This window comes from Python bivittatus, unplaced genomic scaffold (assembly GCF_059951505.1).
Source record: "Python bivittatus isolate LINGU-HERP-01145 unplaced genomic scaffold, Pbiv_v1 ctg000570_np1212, whole genome shotgun sequence".
In the NCBI taxonomy this organism is placed as follows: Eukaryota; Metazoa; Chordata; class Lepidosauria; order Squamata; family Pythonidae; genus Python; species Python bivittatus.
The window spans coordinates 16,744,256-16,758,826 of record NW_028277097.1 but is presented as its reverse complement, the minus strand read 5'-3'; positions in this window follow the sequence as shown (position 1 = coordinate 16,758,826).

Here is a 14,571-nt window from a genome sequence, read left to right as displayed (position 1 = left end):
AAATGTTGTCTGCAGGCGCCAGAGGGGGGGAACCCTCCAAAAATGTATTTGTGGGGTGTTGGACAAAGTTGTGGCACTTTCTTGAAAGTCATCCTTGGAAGTAAACCACATAAATGAATAGGGGAGGGTTTGTGTATTTCTTTATTTCTTTTGTGATTTTTTCTAGTTGCTTACCCTGCTGAAAACAGCATCTTGAAGTGGGGTGCGCAGAAACATTTAAACAGTGTGAAAGTCCATATCTCTAATTATCTCTATAATAATCTCTGTTAATCATAGTTCACTCTGGAGAACCTTTAACCCTTTGAGAACACAATGTATATATAGTCCCCTATGTGAGATGGGTGGGCATATAAATCATGTAAATAAGCAAATGTTCAGCTCTAAAGGTTTATCTTCTCAGTCCGCAAAGGGCAGCTTGATGATGCCCTGCCAACCTTTTTTACGAATAAATTGGTATGATGTTGCCTTCATCTCATCACCAGCCCTTATAGAGGCCACTTAAATGGGTGTATACCTGTTCCTTTCTTAAAGTAGTATTTTCCCTCTTCTTCCTAAGCAGGTCTTACTGTGGGTCTGATTTAGGATTCTTCATTGACAATGTTGGTGATGATGTGATGAGGTTCTGCCTAGCTCCTCTTCAGGTAGGTTCTGCCCAGCTCCTCTCAGGCTGCTGGGGAAAGCCATCCTCAGTGGTCACTGAGTGCTGTCCTCCGTGGTCACTTTGGCTGCAGAGAAGACAGGTCTTGCTAGGGCTAAGATGAAGCTGGTCCTTCTCCATCCAGACCACACAGCCTCCTGACCCTGAGGAGGAACTGTGACAGCATTGCTTGGGCGGTCCAGGGCAGAGATGCATAACTGAGTATCACCAGCATAGTGATGATACTTAAGTCTGTGTCAATGGATAACCTGAGGAGCTTCATGTGGATGCTAAATAGAAGTAGGGAGAAAATAGAACTTTGTGAATGTAGGCCTGTGGTCTCAAGTTGTGTAGCCTTACTCTAGAACCATGAAGTCATTCCTTGCTTCTGTTAGCTCTGCTTACCTTTGCCAGACTGCCAGAAGTCTGATCAGTGTTCATCTGATTTTTTTTTCTTTTAAAGACAGGAAAGAGTGGATTCCACTAGCAATCGCTGGCTGAGTGAGAAAAGTTGCAGATGTGGTACCAAATAGCTGAACTCTCATTTTTCTTAGTTCCATCTGAACAATAATAGAATAATCAGTTTGTTTCTTCTTTCTCCTTGGCTGATGGAAACTCTCCAAGTGATCTTCTTTCTGATATGTGGGTAGAATAAAATGTTTGTGAAAATCAGCTGATCACCTGCAGAGACTGGAGTATGAGTCAGGCTCTGATACGGAAGCCCCCCTCTGACTTATAGAGCTATTGCCAATCAAAATGGACAGTCCTAGGCTAAGTGGAACTGCAATGAGGACAAGGTGGAAAGACAGTTCAGGAGCCTAAAGGTCAGTAGCCATTGAGAGTTCAGTGCTGCATAAATTTGTCTAATTCCCTCCATGCACTTGTCTAGTTTAAGAACTATATACCAGGGGCCACTATCATGGTTTAATTATGTCTCTGTGGTCAAAGCAAGTTGAGAGAAATGCCAGCCACTTGTAGAAGATAAGCATGGGATAAGGATAAATCTCAAACCAAAAAGTCTTAGTATTTTGATCTGATATTAGATTCTCTGGCTCTGTTCCGCATGGCATGCTTAAGTAAGCAAAGAGCAGGGTTAGAGTGTCACTGAACCCCAGTCAGTTCTGGGGCAGGAAAAAATTCATTTTATCCCCAGATTGTCTTGAGCGAAATTAACTTCTCTAGGTCAGCTGTGGTCCCAATATGAGGGAGGGGGGTTAACAACTCTTCCAGCATCTTGCAGAGACAGAAATTAGTTGCTGCTGTGGTGTTGCAAGTCCAAATACAAATGACCTGAATTTTCAGCACCTCCTGACCACTGGGGCAGTTGGGTGTAGAGAGAAAATTAAGGATTTACTCTGTATTCCCTCTGTCTAAGAGAGCACTAATCTGGGGTAACTTCTTTCCATCTGCCTTCCCAAGCACACAGACATAGAGCATGTGCTCTTGGACCCACCTGGTAGGATTTAGTTAGTTAGGTGCTGGGCTTGGCCTATCCCTGTAATGTAGTTCCTGTAATAAATCTCCTTTCTGTTACAATCATCAAACCTGCTTCACAAATTATACTTCAGGTTAGATTCCTGCTTTCAGGAACATTTATATGCCCACATAGTGCACTTCAATGTCCAACCTGTAGGACTTCTGTTCCTGGTTTTGTTTTAAATTTTCATTCCGCCCTTCACCCCTGGACTCACAGGGAGATGAAATGGTGCCGAATTGTGTTAGAGAATAAATCTTTCTCTCTGGTGGTTCCACTCCCACCATGGATTATTCTTGAATCTTTTTTCTTGCAATGTTAAAGAAAGTCAGCAGCTAGCCAGTGTAGACAGCCATGGAGATGGCCTTGAGGGAAATATTCAGGAGTCGTTATAAAAACAAAAAGGGCAGAAGCATTCTTTGAGACCTGGGGAAGGAGGTGTTCTTAGAAAGAGACTCAGGCTGGCTTCTCCCGGATTCACTGGGGTATAAGAGGGAGGGGAGGAGAAGTTGCAATCCGACTTGCATGATTTTGTGAATGTAACCTATCTCAGTAAAGCTTAGTTCTGGACGTCTTGTGGAGTCTGTGTTCTGATCTGGACACCCTTGAAAGGCGGATAGCCTCCTTCCTTTCCTGAGCATAGGGGTACACTACGCCACTGAGTCATGCTAATCAGTCAGTGTGCCAATAGGAGCACTCATTTATTTATTGCAGTAAGAAATCTCTGAGTCCATCTGTGGATCAAGTAAGTCTGAAGATCACTTCCAACATAGCATCACAGGTGGTCTGCATGCCATCTTACCATCAAGGTAAAGGGATGTGCTAGATATCATTTCACAGAGGTCATTTTTAGTTTTATGTTTCTGATGCTGCTCCCCTGACATTTAGAAGCTGATAGCCTTAAGTCAGTTACTAAAATCTCACTGTAACCATCATTCTGGGGTTGTGATGAGATCAGCAGAAACCAGCCAGAGAACTTTGAAGAGGATATGTAGGATTTCAGGGTAATACACGAATAAATTTCTAGACAATTTAAAAGATTTTGGGCACACTTTATCCTATTATGACAATACCACATGAATATGCAAATATGCCTTGAGCCACACTGTTAGTAGACGAAGCCACAACAATGATGTTGTGCCCTACCATATATTATAGTGTACAGTTATTTGTACCTTCATACTGCATTTGTATGATTTCCTATTTATTTCTCTGTTTAAAGATGGCTGATATACAATTTACAGGAAGGCTATCTACAAGTTTTAAAAATAAACTTTTGGGGCTCTGTGCAAAACAAGATGGGCAGCTCTAAAACTAACTCTACCACATTTCATCTTAAGACATTGTCTACCTATCTATCTAGATCTTATTTTTGCCCCTTCTTGCAACAGTTCAGGGCAGTAGCAAAATATGGTCATCATCATTCTGCTAAATATGAACACCTTCTCTGTCAGCTAAACTGGTTTAATCTACTAAATATGATCGAGAAGGTATTCATATTTAGCAGAATGATTGTAACTATGTTCTGCTACTGCCCTGGATTGTTGCAAGTATCATCTCAACCAAATGCATTCTGTCATTTCATTTTTCTTCATTATCCATTCACATGTTGCATCCGCTGAGAAGTGAAGCCATTAATAAATTCTTACCTTTTGCCCTCAATTAAACATACCATCTTCAAAATGGATAGATAAAGGGGATTCCAACCAGACAAAAAAAACCAAAACAACTCACTAAAGGGCCCCCAGTGATCCTTTGAACTATGATCCTGCAATTAAATGGGATTGTAATTAATCATCTTCATGAAGCAAAGTGCCTCCTATCGCAGGTGGTCTCCATATGAAATCAAAACTGGCTCTTTCATTTTGGAAAGCTGCTTTGGCTGGGTTGGCACTCAGCACCACCAATCGTCTTCCTGGCATTCCAATCTGCATGCAGAAATTGAACAAGAAAAGACCTTTAATTATGCCAGCGTGTTGGTGCCAAGCACATTTGACAAAGCCTGGAAAAAAGGCATTCTTCTGGGGCTACCTGACAATGTTGGGGTCCTTCCAAATCCTGCAATTATCTTGGAACAAAACACCCATCTCTCCAAACTGGCTTATCTACTTGTTTGCTTCAATTTAAATGACTTATTGGGGGTGGGGGGCAGAAGAGAGTGAATTAAAGAAGAGCTCTGCTGGATCTAAATTCATGGTTGTCCCCTACGCCTGAACACGGCAAGTGCCATCGTTTAATTATATTCTGCATTGCGAAGAAATCAAACTGTTGAGCCAGTTTCAACCCACACAAAGTTAAGTGTGATAGAAATAGAGATTCCAGACCAAAGAATCATGGCATTTCAATGGCAATACTTGACTGATTATTCCCCCACATTTGTTTATTTATATCCCTCCTTTCCTCTAAAGAGCTGAAGGTCTGGATCTTGGTTACGTGTTGGTTTTATCCAGGTTAGGCTACAGGAGAGTGACAGGCCCAAAGTCATCCAGTAGATTTGGCAGTCAGATATGGATTTTAACCTGGTTCTTCCTAGTTCTAGCCCTGGTCACATTACACCATACTTGGCACAGGAAAGTTGCCCGATATAATGCACAGAGTCTCTTGATTTCAGATTTTAAATAAGGCATCTCTCTCTTTCAAGACAGCAGATTTGTTTTTCATCTGAATTTAGTCATAATCAATTTATATTTTGCTTCAAAGCAATATGCAATCAAACCCTAACTACTGAAGATTTTCTTTAATTGAATGGCTGAGCTCCCCCAACACACTTAACCAGGCCAGGTAAAGTTAATGCTAAGTTCTGTGTTTCTGTGTGCAGAGTTTACAGCAGTGTTTCTCAACCTTGGCAACTAAGATGTGTGGAATTCAACTTCCAGAATTCCCCACCCACCATGGCTGATGGCTAGTGAATTCTGGAAGATGATCTCCGCACATCTTAAAGTTGGCAAGGTTGAGAAATGCTGGTTTAGAGTGATGCGCTAACTCAGCCCATTTGATTAATTTATGGTTCAATCTATTACAATTTGGATTAAGCATGTTGTATTAACCTAGTCAATGAAAGCAGCATCTGCTGTATACAGGATTTTTAATCCATTTGGTTTGGTTCCTCTTTGGTCCTTCTTCAATCTTTCATCTCTCAATTTTCTTTTCTTTTTCTCCCTCGCCTCTTCTTTCCCACGGTTAGTCTCACCTCCACCAGCATTTCTCCAGGTGTTCATCTCTGATTATCCACTTTCCTTGGCCCCATATCCTATCATAACACTGCTGGGTGAAAGGTCACACTTGGCAGTGCTTTGGTGTCATCCCCATGACTGGTTGTAAGTTGTTACTGCAGCTGTAGGTCAATCGGTATACTTTACAAAGTCTCTAACTGCTGAGTAGCTGGATGGATAATTTCTCCAAATTTCTTCTGGTGAGGTAGGAACCCTCTAACAATTTTCAAAGACTGAACTTTCCCTTAGCAGTAAAGTAGCACTGATACTGAAAAAGGGGAAGAGTTTCCTCTTGATGTGTCTCTTTGAGATGTCATCATCATCATCATCATCTATTAATAATAATAGAAGTAGGAGAAGCTGGGGAAGCTGAAGAGTGTCGGAACCAGGATTTGCAGAGTGAAAAACAGAGCATTCATTCACCACTCTTGGCCACTTCTGATCTGAATAAGTGAAGAACACTGCACTCTGAAATTCCCTTCTCTTTTGAATGAATTTCATAAGCAAATTCACTTTCATCAATTTGAACAAGAACTGATAGAGAAAAAAAATGCAGGGAAATTTCTTTGCCCAGCACTATAAAACACTGAGTTGCCTTCAGTCTTCAGTGTGCAGAACATCTTGTCCTCACCAGGGCAATAGTTGACAATCTTTTCTTTTGGCCAGAGATTATACTTTTTAAAAAATGTTCTTTTTTCACTCAAGGACTGTACTTTTCAATTTTTTTTAAAGTCTCCAAGGGGCCATTTGTCTTCTATGAGAATGAAGAACAAAATATGAAGTCCTTGGAGAAGTAGAGTTGAAGTATAATAGAAAAGGAAAGAAAAAGGGAAACTAGAGAGAAGAATAAAAAAAGGAAATACGCTGAGGAAATTATTTCATCAGGATTTTTCTTAATTAGGTAAACATATAAAAATTAACCAATTATATCAACATAGACCACAGATGCCAAGTACATGGATCTTTGTTTTTCATAGCACATTAGCTCATTTGGAAACATCAGTAAAATCAGGTTCATTATATACTTCACTTAACTCTTGATTTATGTGAAAAATAGGTAGTACATAGTTAGTGGCATCCATGGGGTTAGGGGTGTCAAAAAAGGCAATATGGTGGAAGTGGTGTTGTGATTCAACTTGATCATGACACTCCTTCTGCCTTTTTGCCTTTTTTGACCCCATCCCCTGCAGACACCTCTGCATTTACTACTGCATATGCTCTCCCCTCGCTTATTTATATGTTTTAAGCATCAATGGCATCTTAAAGAATCTTTAAAGAATTATATATATATATATATATATATATATATATATATATATATATATATATATAATTCTACCTTATCCTGCACTGGTCAGTCCCCACCTCAACCACTGTGTCCACTTCCAGGTCCCATATTTTTTAGGAGGATTCAGACAAACTCAAATAGCTTCAGAGAGGACTTAAAATTAGATCTGAGAAGCACAGGCTTAGGAAAACTGGGAATATTTACTCTGAGAGGTGAAAACCAAGTAAGGGCTGTGATAACCTTCTACAAAGGAAGTCACAGAGAAGAATGCCAAGACCTGTTTGTTTATTTATTTATATTTATTTATTATTAAATTTATCCCCGCCCATCTCCCACTAATGGGGGACTCTGGATGGCTTAGAACTCATTAAAACAATAAATAAGAGTTCAGTTACATAAAACCTATATAAAACAATTACTAAAAAAGAAAGAGTCCAGGAGGGTGATGTTTCGGAGCAGCAAATGCCAGGGCTCTAAGGGGCTAGCCAACCCCACACCTGATGTCTTCCTTCCCCACCTGTTACTTGTTATTCCAGACTGTCTGTCTGTCTGTCTCTGTCCATCTATTTGTCATCTGTATCTCAGACTAAACCATGTCTCCACCATCAACCAGCTATAAACCAGTCTAAGCCAGACAGCCTCTGGACAGCTCCCTTGAACACCTGCCCCCTCTTCCTGAATCCAATAATGGATCTATTTTACAGGAAGGCAGGTTTTGATGGTTTGGGGGTGGAAACCCTTCCTAATAGTATGAACAGTTGGACAAGGGAACTCAGAGGATTGATGGATTCCCCTTTCCTAGATGTTTTCAAGCAAAGGCTAGACAGCCATCTTTTGGGATTATTTAATGACCCCCAAAGGCCTTTCCTATTCTAAGATTCTATGATTAACCTGGTTACTGAATTAACCCATTTTCTGAGCTCGCCTGTTATATTAGACTATAGTCTCACCAAATTGACAAAGTATGTACAATGCACTATGTTATCCAGATTGCTCCCAGATGGAAATTAAACAATCCAATCATGCTGGATGAATACAACCACTCGCTCCTGATCTGAGTTGGTTAAGCATATTGTATGAACACAACCACTGTTTTTTGACCACGCTGAGCGTGTGAGAGAGATAAAAACATCGTCCTCTAGTTCAAAAGGGAGGTGGGAAAAATGTGGATAATACACAACCCCTCTTTTGCCAGAGTAAAATGAGGGCAGGAGATTTATAGATTCAAATCAAATGAGCACATAAATGAGGTAGAATCTGAAAAAAAATGGGCAAAACAATAACTTTAACAGCAAAGTACATATAGGAAATATTCACAGGCAAAGAAAGAAAACAAGACATGGCAAGATTTGGTGGGGGAAAGTAAGTATAGGGTAGGATCTCACATCCCCGTGGCAGGTAACAGCCCCTTATCCTTCTTGAAGGCAACTACAGATGTTTCCCAGATTATTCCAGCTACTGTAGAACATTTCTCCTGGACAGACCTATATGGAGGCTGATCCCTAGAAGGAATTTCTAGCTACAAAGGTTGAAGGAAAAGTAATGCCTCCATCTCCACAATTTTAGTTTAAATAGGGATATTTTAATAAATGAAACAAGAAAATAATCCTTGAAATTAGCTGTTACTTATATTTACTTCTCCACATAATTACCACTACTTGCTACATCAGTGTTTTTCAGCCCTTGCAACTTTAAAATGTGTGGGGAATTCTGGGAGTTGAAGTCCACACATCTTAAAATTGCCAAGGCTGAAAAACACTGTGCGACATACTTCTGTGCCAATGATGGACAAGCATGTTAAAGTCCAGAGTCACTGGGAGTCGGGCAGCATATACAATAATAATGATGTCAGGAAAGAACTGCACATTTTGCCTCTTCAATCAGGTCCTAATGGTCCTTTACACCTCTTCATTTGAGTCAAACAGATGCCCATGAAGATATTCCTTCAATTTTGGGAAAAGTTGGAAGTCACATGGCACCAAGTCTGGACTTTATGGCAGATGAGGTGAGATTTGCAATTATCTGTTAGGTGGCGCATGAGGTGTGAAGCCTAGCATTGTCAAGCCTAGCATTTCCTTCTTGTGCTTCTGAACTCTGCTTAATCATTGTTTCAGAGTTTTGAGTGCTGCAGTGTAGCACTCTAAATTATTAGTGGTACCCGATTCAAGGAAATCATGTAAATAAACCATCTGCCTTCGAAAGAAAGAAAGAAAGAAAGAAAGAAAGAAAGAAAGAAAGAAAGAAAGAAAGAAAGAAAGAAAGAAAGAAAGACAAACCCTGTAATCCTGAGTTTTCCTGCCAAAGCCTGGGTTTTGAATTTTCCCCCACACAGGTGAAACTTTGTGATGATATTCCATGAACTGACATTTCATTTTTGGATCATCATGATGAGCCCATATTTCATTGGCTGTCACAATGTGAACAAATCCCTCAACTTCATTCTTGTAATGTGACAACAATTACTAGCAAATGTCAACTCTTGAAACTTTACCATCAGCATGCAAGGAACCCATCCTGCACAAAGTTCTCATTATTGAATAATATTACTAATGTGACCTATATGTCCTAGAGAAATGCCAAGCTTGATAGCAATCTCCCTTTGAATCACCCACTGATTGTCCTTAATCAGTTCATCAGCCTTTCTCATATGAAACTGGTTGGTTTCTGTTACAGTTTATCCACTTCTTTCTTGATCACATTAATCAGCTCTTTCCGGTTCACTGTTTTATATTTTTTGGCCCAGTGATGCACAGGACTCAATCAACACAGACATCACCATAAACAACCTCCAGTCAGTGGTGAATTTCAACTTAAAGGACTCCTTTGGCAATCAAAAATTCAATCATGACAATTGCTTAAAGTGCATTGATAAGTACTGACTATAGGCTTCAATATCATGAACAAAGCAACACAACCTTTTCTCACAGCAACTTCCCATCCAAGAAAGAACAAATGCTAAAGAACATGTCAGAGCTTCTAGGGCATCAGTAATGCCATCTCTTGGTGATACATAACATTGGAGGCATTACTTTTCACTCAAACCCTGTAGAGAATATTCTACTGTAATTATTCATCTTTCTAATTAAGCACATTTAGACTTTATGCTTCTTATTTAGTAGTTTATCAAAAAGTTTGTGGGAGACAGTAGCAGCTTGGTAAAACATTTGTAAAGGAAAGAGTTAACATTCTCCAGTTAAAGTGCATGAGAAAACAATTAATAATAGAGAAGGAGTTGGTGGGCTGCAGAGGTCTGCTTACTTTTCAGAAAGCTAAGTCTTTACTTAGCTATGAAAATGCAAAAGAGGAGCCATTTTAAACAGGAAAGCACAGAGAAATATGGAGAACACCACCTAACCCACCTTGCCATTACAATTGTATCATAAAATAGTCCTATCCCGTTCTGTAATCCAAGACCTTATGGACGTGTTCAGACAAAACAAAGATATTCTACCATCCTCTGCCCCTATACACTTAGTTTTTTCCAGCCCATGGAATACAACTAGCTTTTAACTATCAATGAATGAATAGGATCCATTACAGTGACTTATTAGAAAAATAATAACAGGCAGGAATGAATGTCATCTGAATCTCTGATTAATCTGGGTGTTGTAGAGTATTGAGAAGTGCTGGTGTGCGGCAGGAAGGCCCGTTAAAATTATCCTCAAAAGCTTTGCTTGTACAAATGCCCATAAAAAGTTTCATAAACCACCCACAATTACCCACTTTAATCCACCCTTCCTACAAATTGTCTTATAGGCCAAGTGACACAGTTGACAAATTAGGAAAGTTCTCTGGGCATTTTACCAGAAGTCAGCTGCTAAGTGTGGAAATAAATAGTGGTCACTAAAACCCAGGCTTTTTATAATTCCTTTTTTCCACCATCAGGCTCCTTCCAAAGTTAGGGGATAGCATTTTTTAAAAAAATAAGTGAAGGAAAATTCTTGTTTCAAGTAGTTGACCACATAAATACCTCTGGAAGTAAAGTGAAGACAGAAGTCATTACTATTCCCAGGGGCATCTGGGGGTGGTAAAAAAAGTCAAGATGGTGGGTTTTGACTATGCAATTAAAGCCCCTCCCCTCTTTTACCTACATCACAATGCAAATAAAAAGAGGTGGGGCTTCGATTGCAACCACCATCTTAACTTTTTGGATCTCCCTACAGTTGCCCCTTCTGTTCTACACTTGTGACCATCCAGAAGAAAGCACATTGGGCAATTGTCTGAAGTGTAAATGAAGAAGTATATTTCAGAAGAAGTCTCTGAAGATGTATGATGTCTCTGTATCTAAGATTTATTTATCCATATAGACACTGGGTAAAAGTCAATGATGACATCATCCATGCCATGATGTCATCACACATAATTGCATGGTGATATGAGTTGTATGACATTACTTGCACCCTCTGTGGAGAGCCATGTGAGTATATATTAAGGGCACACATCCAGAATGGTCAAAGCCCCAAGATGGATCACAATGCTCATTAAAAAGAGATGGGGTTTCAATTGTGGCTATCATCCTGACTTTTTTTACCTCCCCATAATGCCCCTCCACATGTACATATAGACTCACACTAAACTGTGATTCAATTCCCCTCCAAGATTATATTGTCCCCACCATCACCACCATTTTCTTCATATCACAGTATTCTGGATAAATCACGGACTCTAGAGGTTTGTAGGACAGGATTGAAAATCTTCAGGACTAATCCCTCAAGTCCGTTGCTAGATGTTGTATTATTCTGTTCTAGGTGACAACTGCAATTGCAGCATCATTCCAAACAGGAGCACATGAGTATTTCAGGAGTCAGTGGCCATTCCAATGAAACAGTGGTGGTGAGACCGAACAGGACCTTTGAGGGTGGTTTGACACTGCTGTAATAAAATGGCTCAGCTGGATGCAGTGGCTGGCAATGGAAATCACTCTGAAACTCTATTAATTGCTTCATTAATATCTAGCAACAAGCAGGAATCCCATCAGGGTGATGCATGTCTGTAATATTATGGACGCTAATTCTGCCGACTCATCAAACTTCTTGAATGCTGAGTCAACGTCAGCCTGAGACTCCTGAAGAAAGGAGTTTAGGCAAGATATCCCTCTGTTTGGGACATCTTGAAAATATTCATTTCTCCACCTGAATATTAGTCTCTTCATACATCATTCTGCGGCTTTCTCCATTCCTTCAACTGCATGAATTGTGCTATCTTAGACAGCTGTAATATAGTGTAGCTACAATGAGGCATAGCCCATATTGCAAAGGTTATGATTCCAGTGTTAGAATTTGATACCAACCACTGAAATTGCCATTGACTTTTGTATCTGTCCATTTCTGAGTTATCATGAAAAGTTGATTAGTACTAAGGGTTGGCTTACATCATTGCACAAACAGATATTAATGTATTACTTTTTAAGCTTCTATGGTTTATACCATTCAAAAATTTCAAGGTGATCATAGGTCTCCCCCCTCTTTAAATTCTTAGCAGCCCTGTAAGATGTTCTCAGGTGTGTGATGGCCTAGTGGGCTCCCATTAAGCTTCACTGCTGAGTAAGTTAAGTCCCCTTTGAGTTGAGCTTCGTCACACTTACCATCTTTTTTTTAATTTTATTTTTTATTGTAATTTCTTTGTTTGATTGTGAGCCACCCAGAGTCATTGAGAGTTGGGTAGCATACAAGTTTCTATTATTATTATGGCTGGTCGCACAGTCAGCCAGATGTCTAAATTGGGTTTGGCATTTTTATCCACTTATTGAGGCCTTCCCAAGGACCTGGGACAGGCAGATGTTGTTTGATGGTGTTAAAAGGTATCATTGCAAGATATAAGCTGTTCCAAGTAAAGCTGCCATTTGCAATTGACTAATGGTAATTTTGTCAATGCTGATGGTCTTCAAGGGGTGCTCCAGATGTTTTGGGATTGCACCTAAGGCTCCTATTACTATTGGTACTTTTTTGCTTTCTTTTGCCACAGTTGTTCTATTTCTATTTGCAGGTCTTTGTATTTTGTGATTTTCTCCAGTTCTTTCTCTTCTACTCTGCTGTCTCCAGCAGTGTCCACTATCCAGACTTTTTTGTCTTTCTTGTCAACAATTGTTAAGTCTGAGATGTTGTGTGGCAGGTGCTTGTCTGTTTGAATTCTAAAGTCCCAGAGCCCTTTGGCTTCTTCGTTTTCTGTTACTTTGTCTGTTTTGTGGTCCCACCAGATCTTGCTTACAGCAACTGGTATTTCTTGCAGATATTCCAATGCACCATTGTTGCTACTTTGTCATGCTGTAGATTGTAATCAGTCTGTGTGACCTTCTTGCAGCAGCTAACTAGGTGGTCCACTTAGCTTCTTTGCAGAGGCAGCATTTGCCATCTGTTGCTGCCTTCTCAATTCTGGCTTTGAAGGCATTTGTTCTTAAGGCTTGGTCTTGTGCAGCCAGAATTAGCCCCTCTGTCTCTTCCTTCAACTTTCCTGCTCTTAGCCATTGCCAGGTCTTGTTATCTGCTTGCCTGCTAGTTTTTTTTGTGTGCTAGCCATGTAATACTTTGCCTTGCCATGTTTCTTTTCTATTCTTCATTTGGTTTTTCTTATAGGCTGGTTTGGTCTCTTCGGTATTGAGTAAGCCTTCATGGTGTACTAGCTTCAGTGCATCTTCTTCACTGTCCTTCATATATATTCTTCCAATGCCCTTTTTTCTTCTTCAACTGTCTGGTATACTTGTAACATTCCATGCCCACCCATGCTCCCTGGTAAGTAGAGTCTGTCAACGTTGCTGTGTGGATGAAGGTCATGACTCACTGTCATTTTTCTGGTCTTCCTATCCAGGGCTTCTAGTTCTGCTTCAGTCCACTATTCCAGCTGTGTATCTGATGACCAGAATTGCCCAGGTGTTAATTGCCTTGATAGTATTTCTTCCATTGAGTTTGGACTTTAAGAACTTCTTCACTCTCATGATGTATTCACTACTAACCTTCTTCTTGACTTCAGTGTGCTTGATGTTGTCAGCCAGAAGGATGCCCAGGTATTTGTAGTGATCTTCTTCATTCAGACTCTTGATGTTATTTCCGTAGGGCATCTTGATTCCTTCAGTTTTCACTATTTTTCTCCTGTTGATGGTAAGGGTGGTACATTTGTCCAGTCCAAACTCCAATCAATATCTTGGCTGTATATTCGGACATTGTTGAGCAGCAATTCTATTTCAGATGGTGTTTTTCCACACAGCTTCAGATCATCCATGTAAAGATCATCCATGTATCACTATTGACCAGCAACTGTGACTTCCATTGTACCACTGATCTTTGCACAAAGCTTCTGATGTTTCTATTGACTCCTGTTATTTCTAGACACTTGATTATCCAGTCATGTGGCAGGGAGTTGAATGCCTTCTTGTAATCAATCCAACCTACATTCAAGTTGGTGTTCTGTCTCTTGCAGTTTTCCAAAATCATCTTGTCATTTAGGGGCCGATCTTTTGTTCCTCTGCTGTTTGGGCGGTTTCCTTTCTGCTCAGATGGAAAGAGTTTGTTTTCAACTAGATACTGTTGGACTGCATCAGCTACCACCAGTTAGCCATTTGAAAGTTGGTGGTAAGCAGGTAATTGGCCTATAGTCGCCTGGTGCTGCCCCTTTTGCTGGATCTTTCATTATCGGGTAAGTTTTCCCAGATGTTAACCAATCTTCAATTTCACCTCCTTCTAGTATGTTGTTAAACTGCTTGGCGATGAGTGGGTGCAGATTAGTCAGATATTTCAACCAAAAACCATGCAGTTCATCTTCACCTGGTGCTGACCAATTCTTGATCTTCCTTGCCCTTTTCTCCACATTTCTGCTGTTATGACAAGTTCTTTCATTTCAGCTTCTTTTTTATTCTTATCCACCTCCTTTATCCAAGCTGCATTCTTGTTGTATTTCTGTGGCTTGTCCCATATCTGCACCCAGAAATGCACTGTTTCTTCTTTGTCAGGTATTAACTGATTCATTG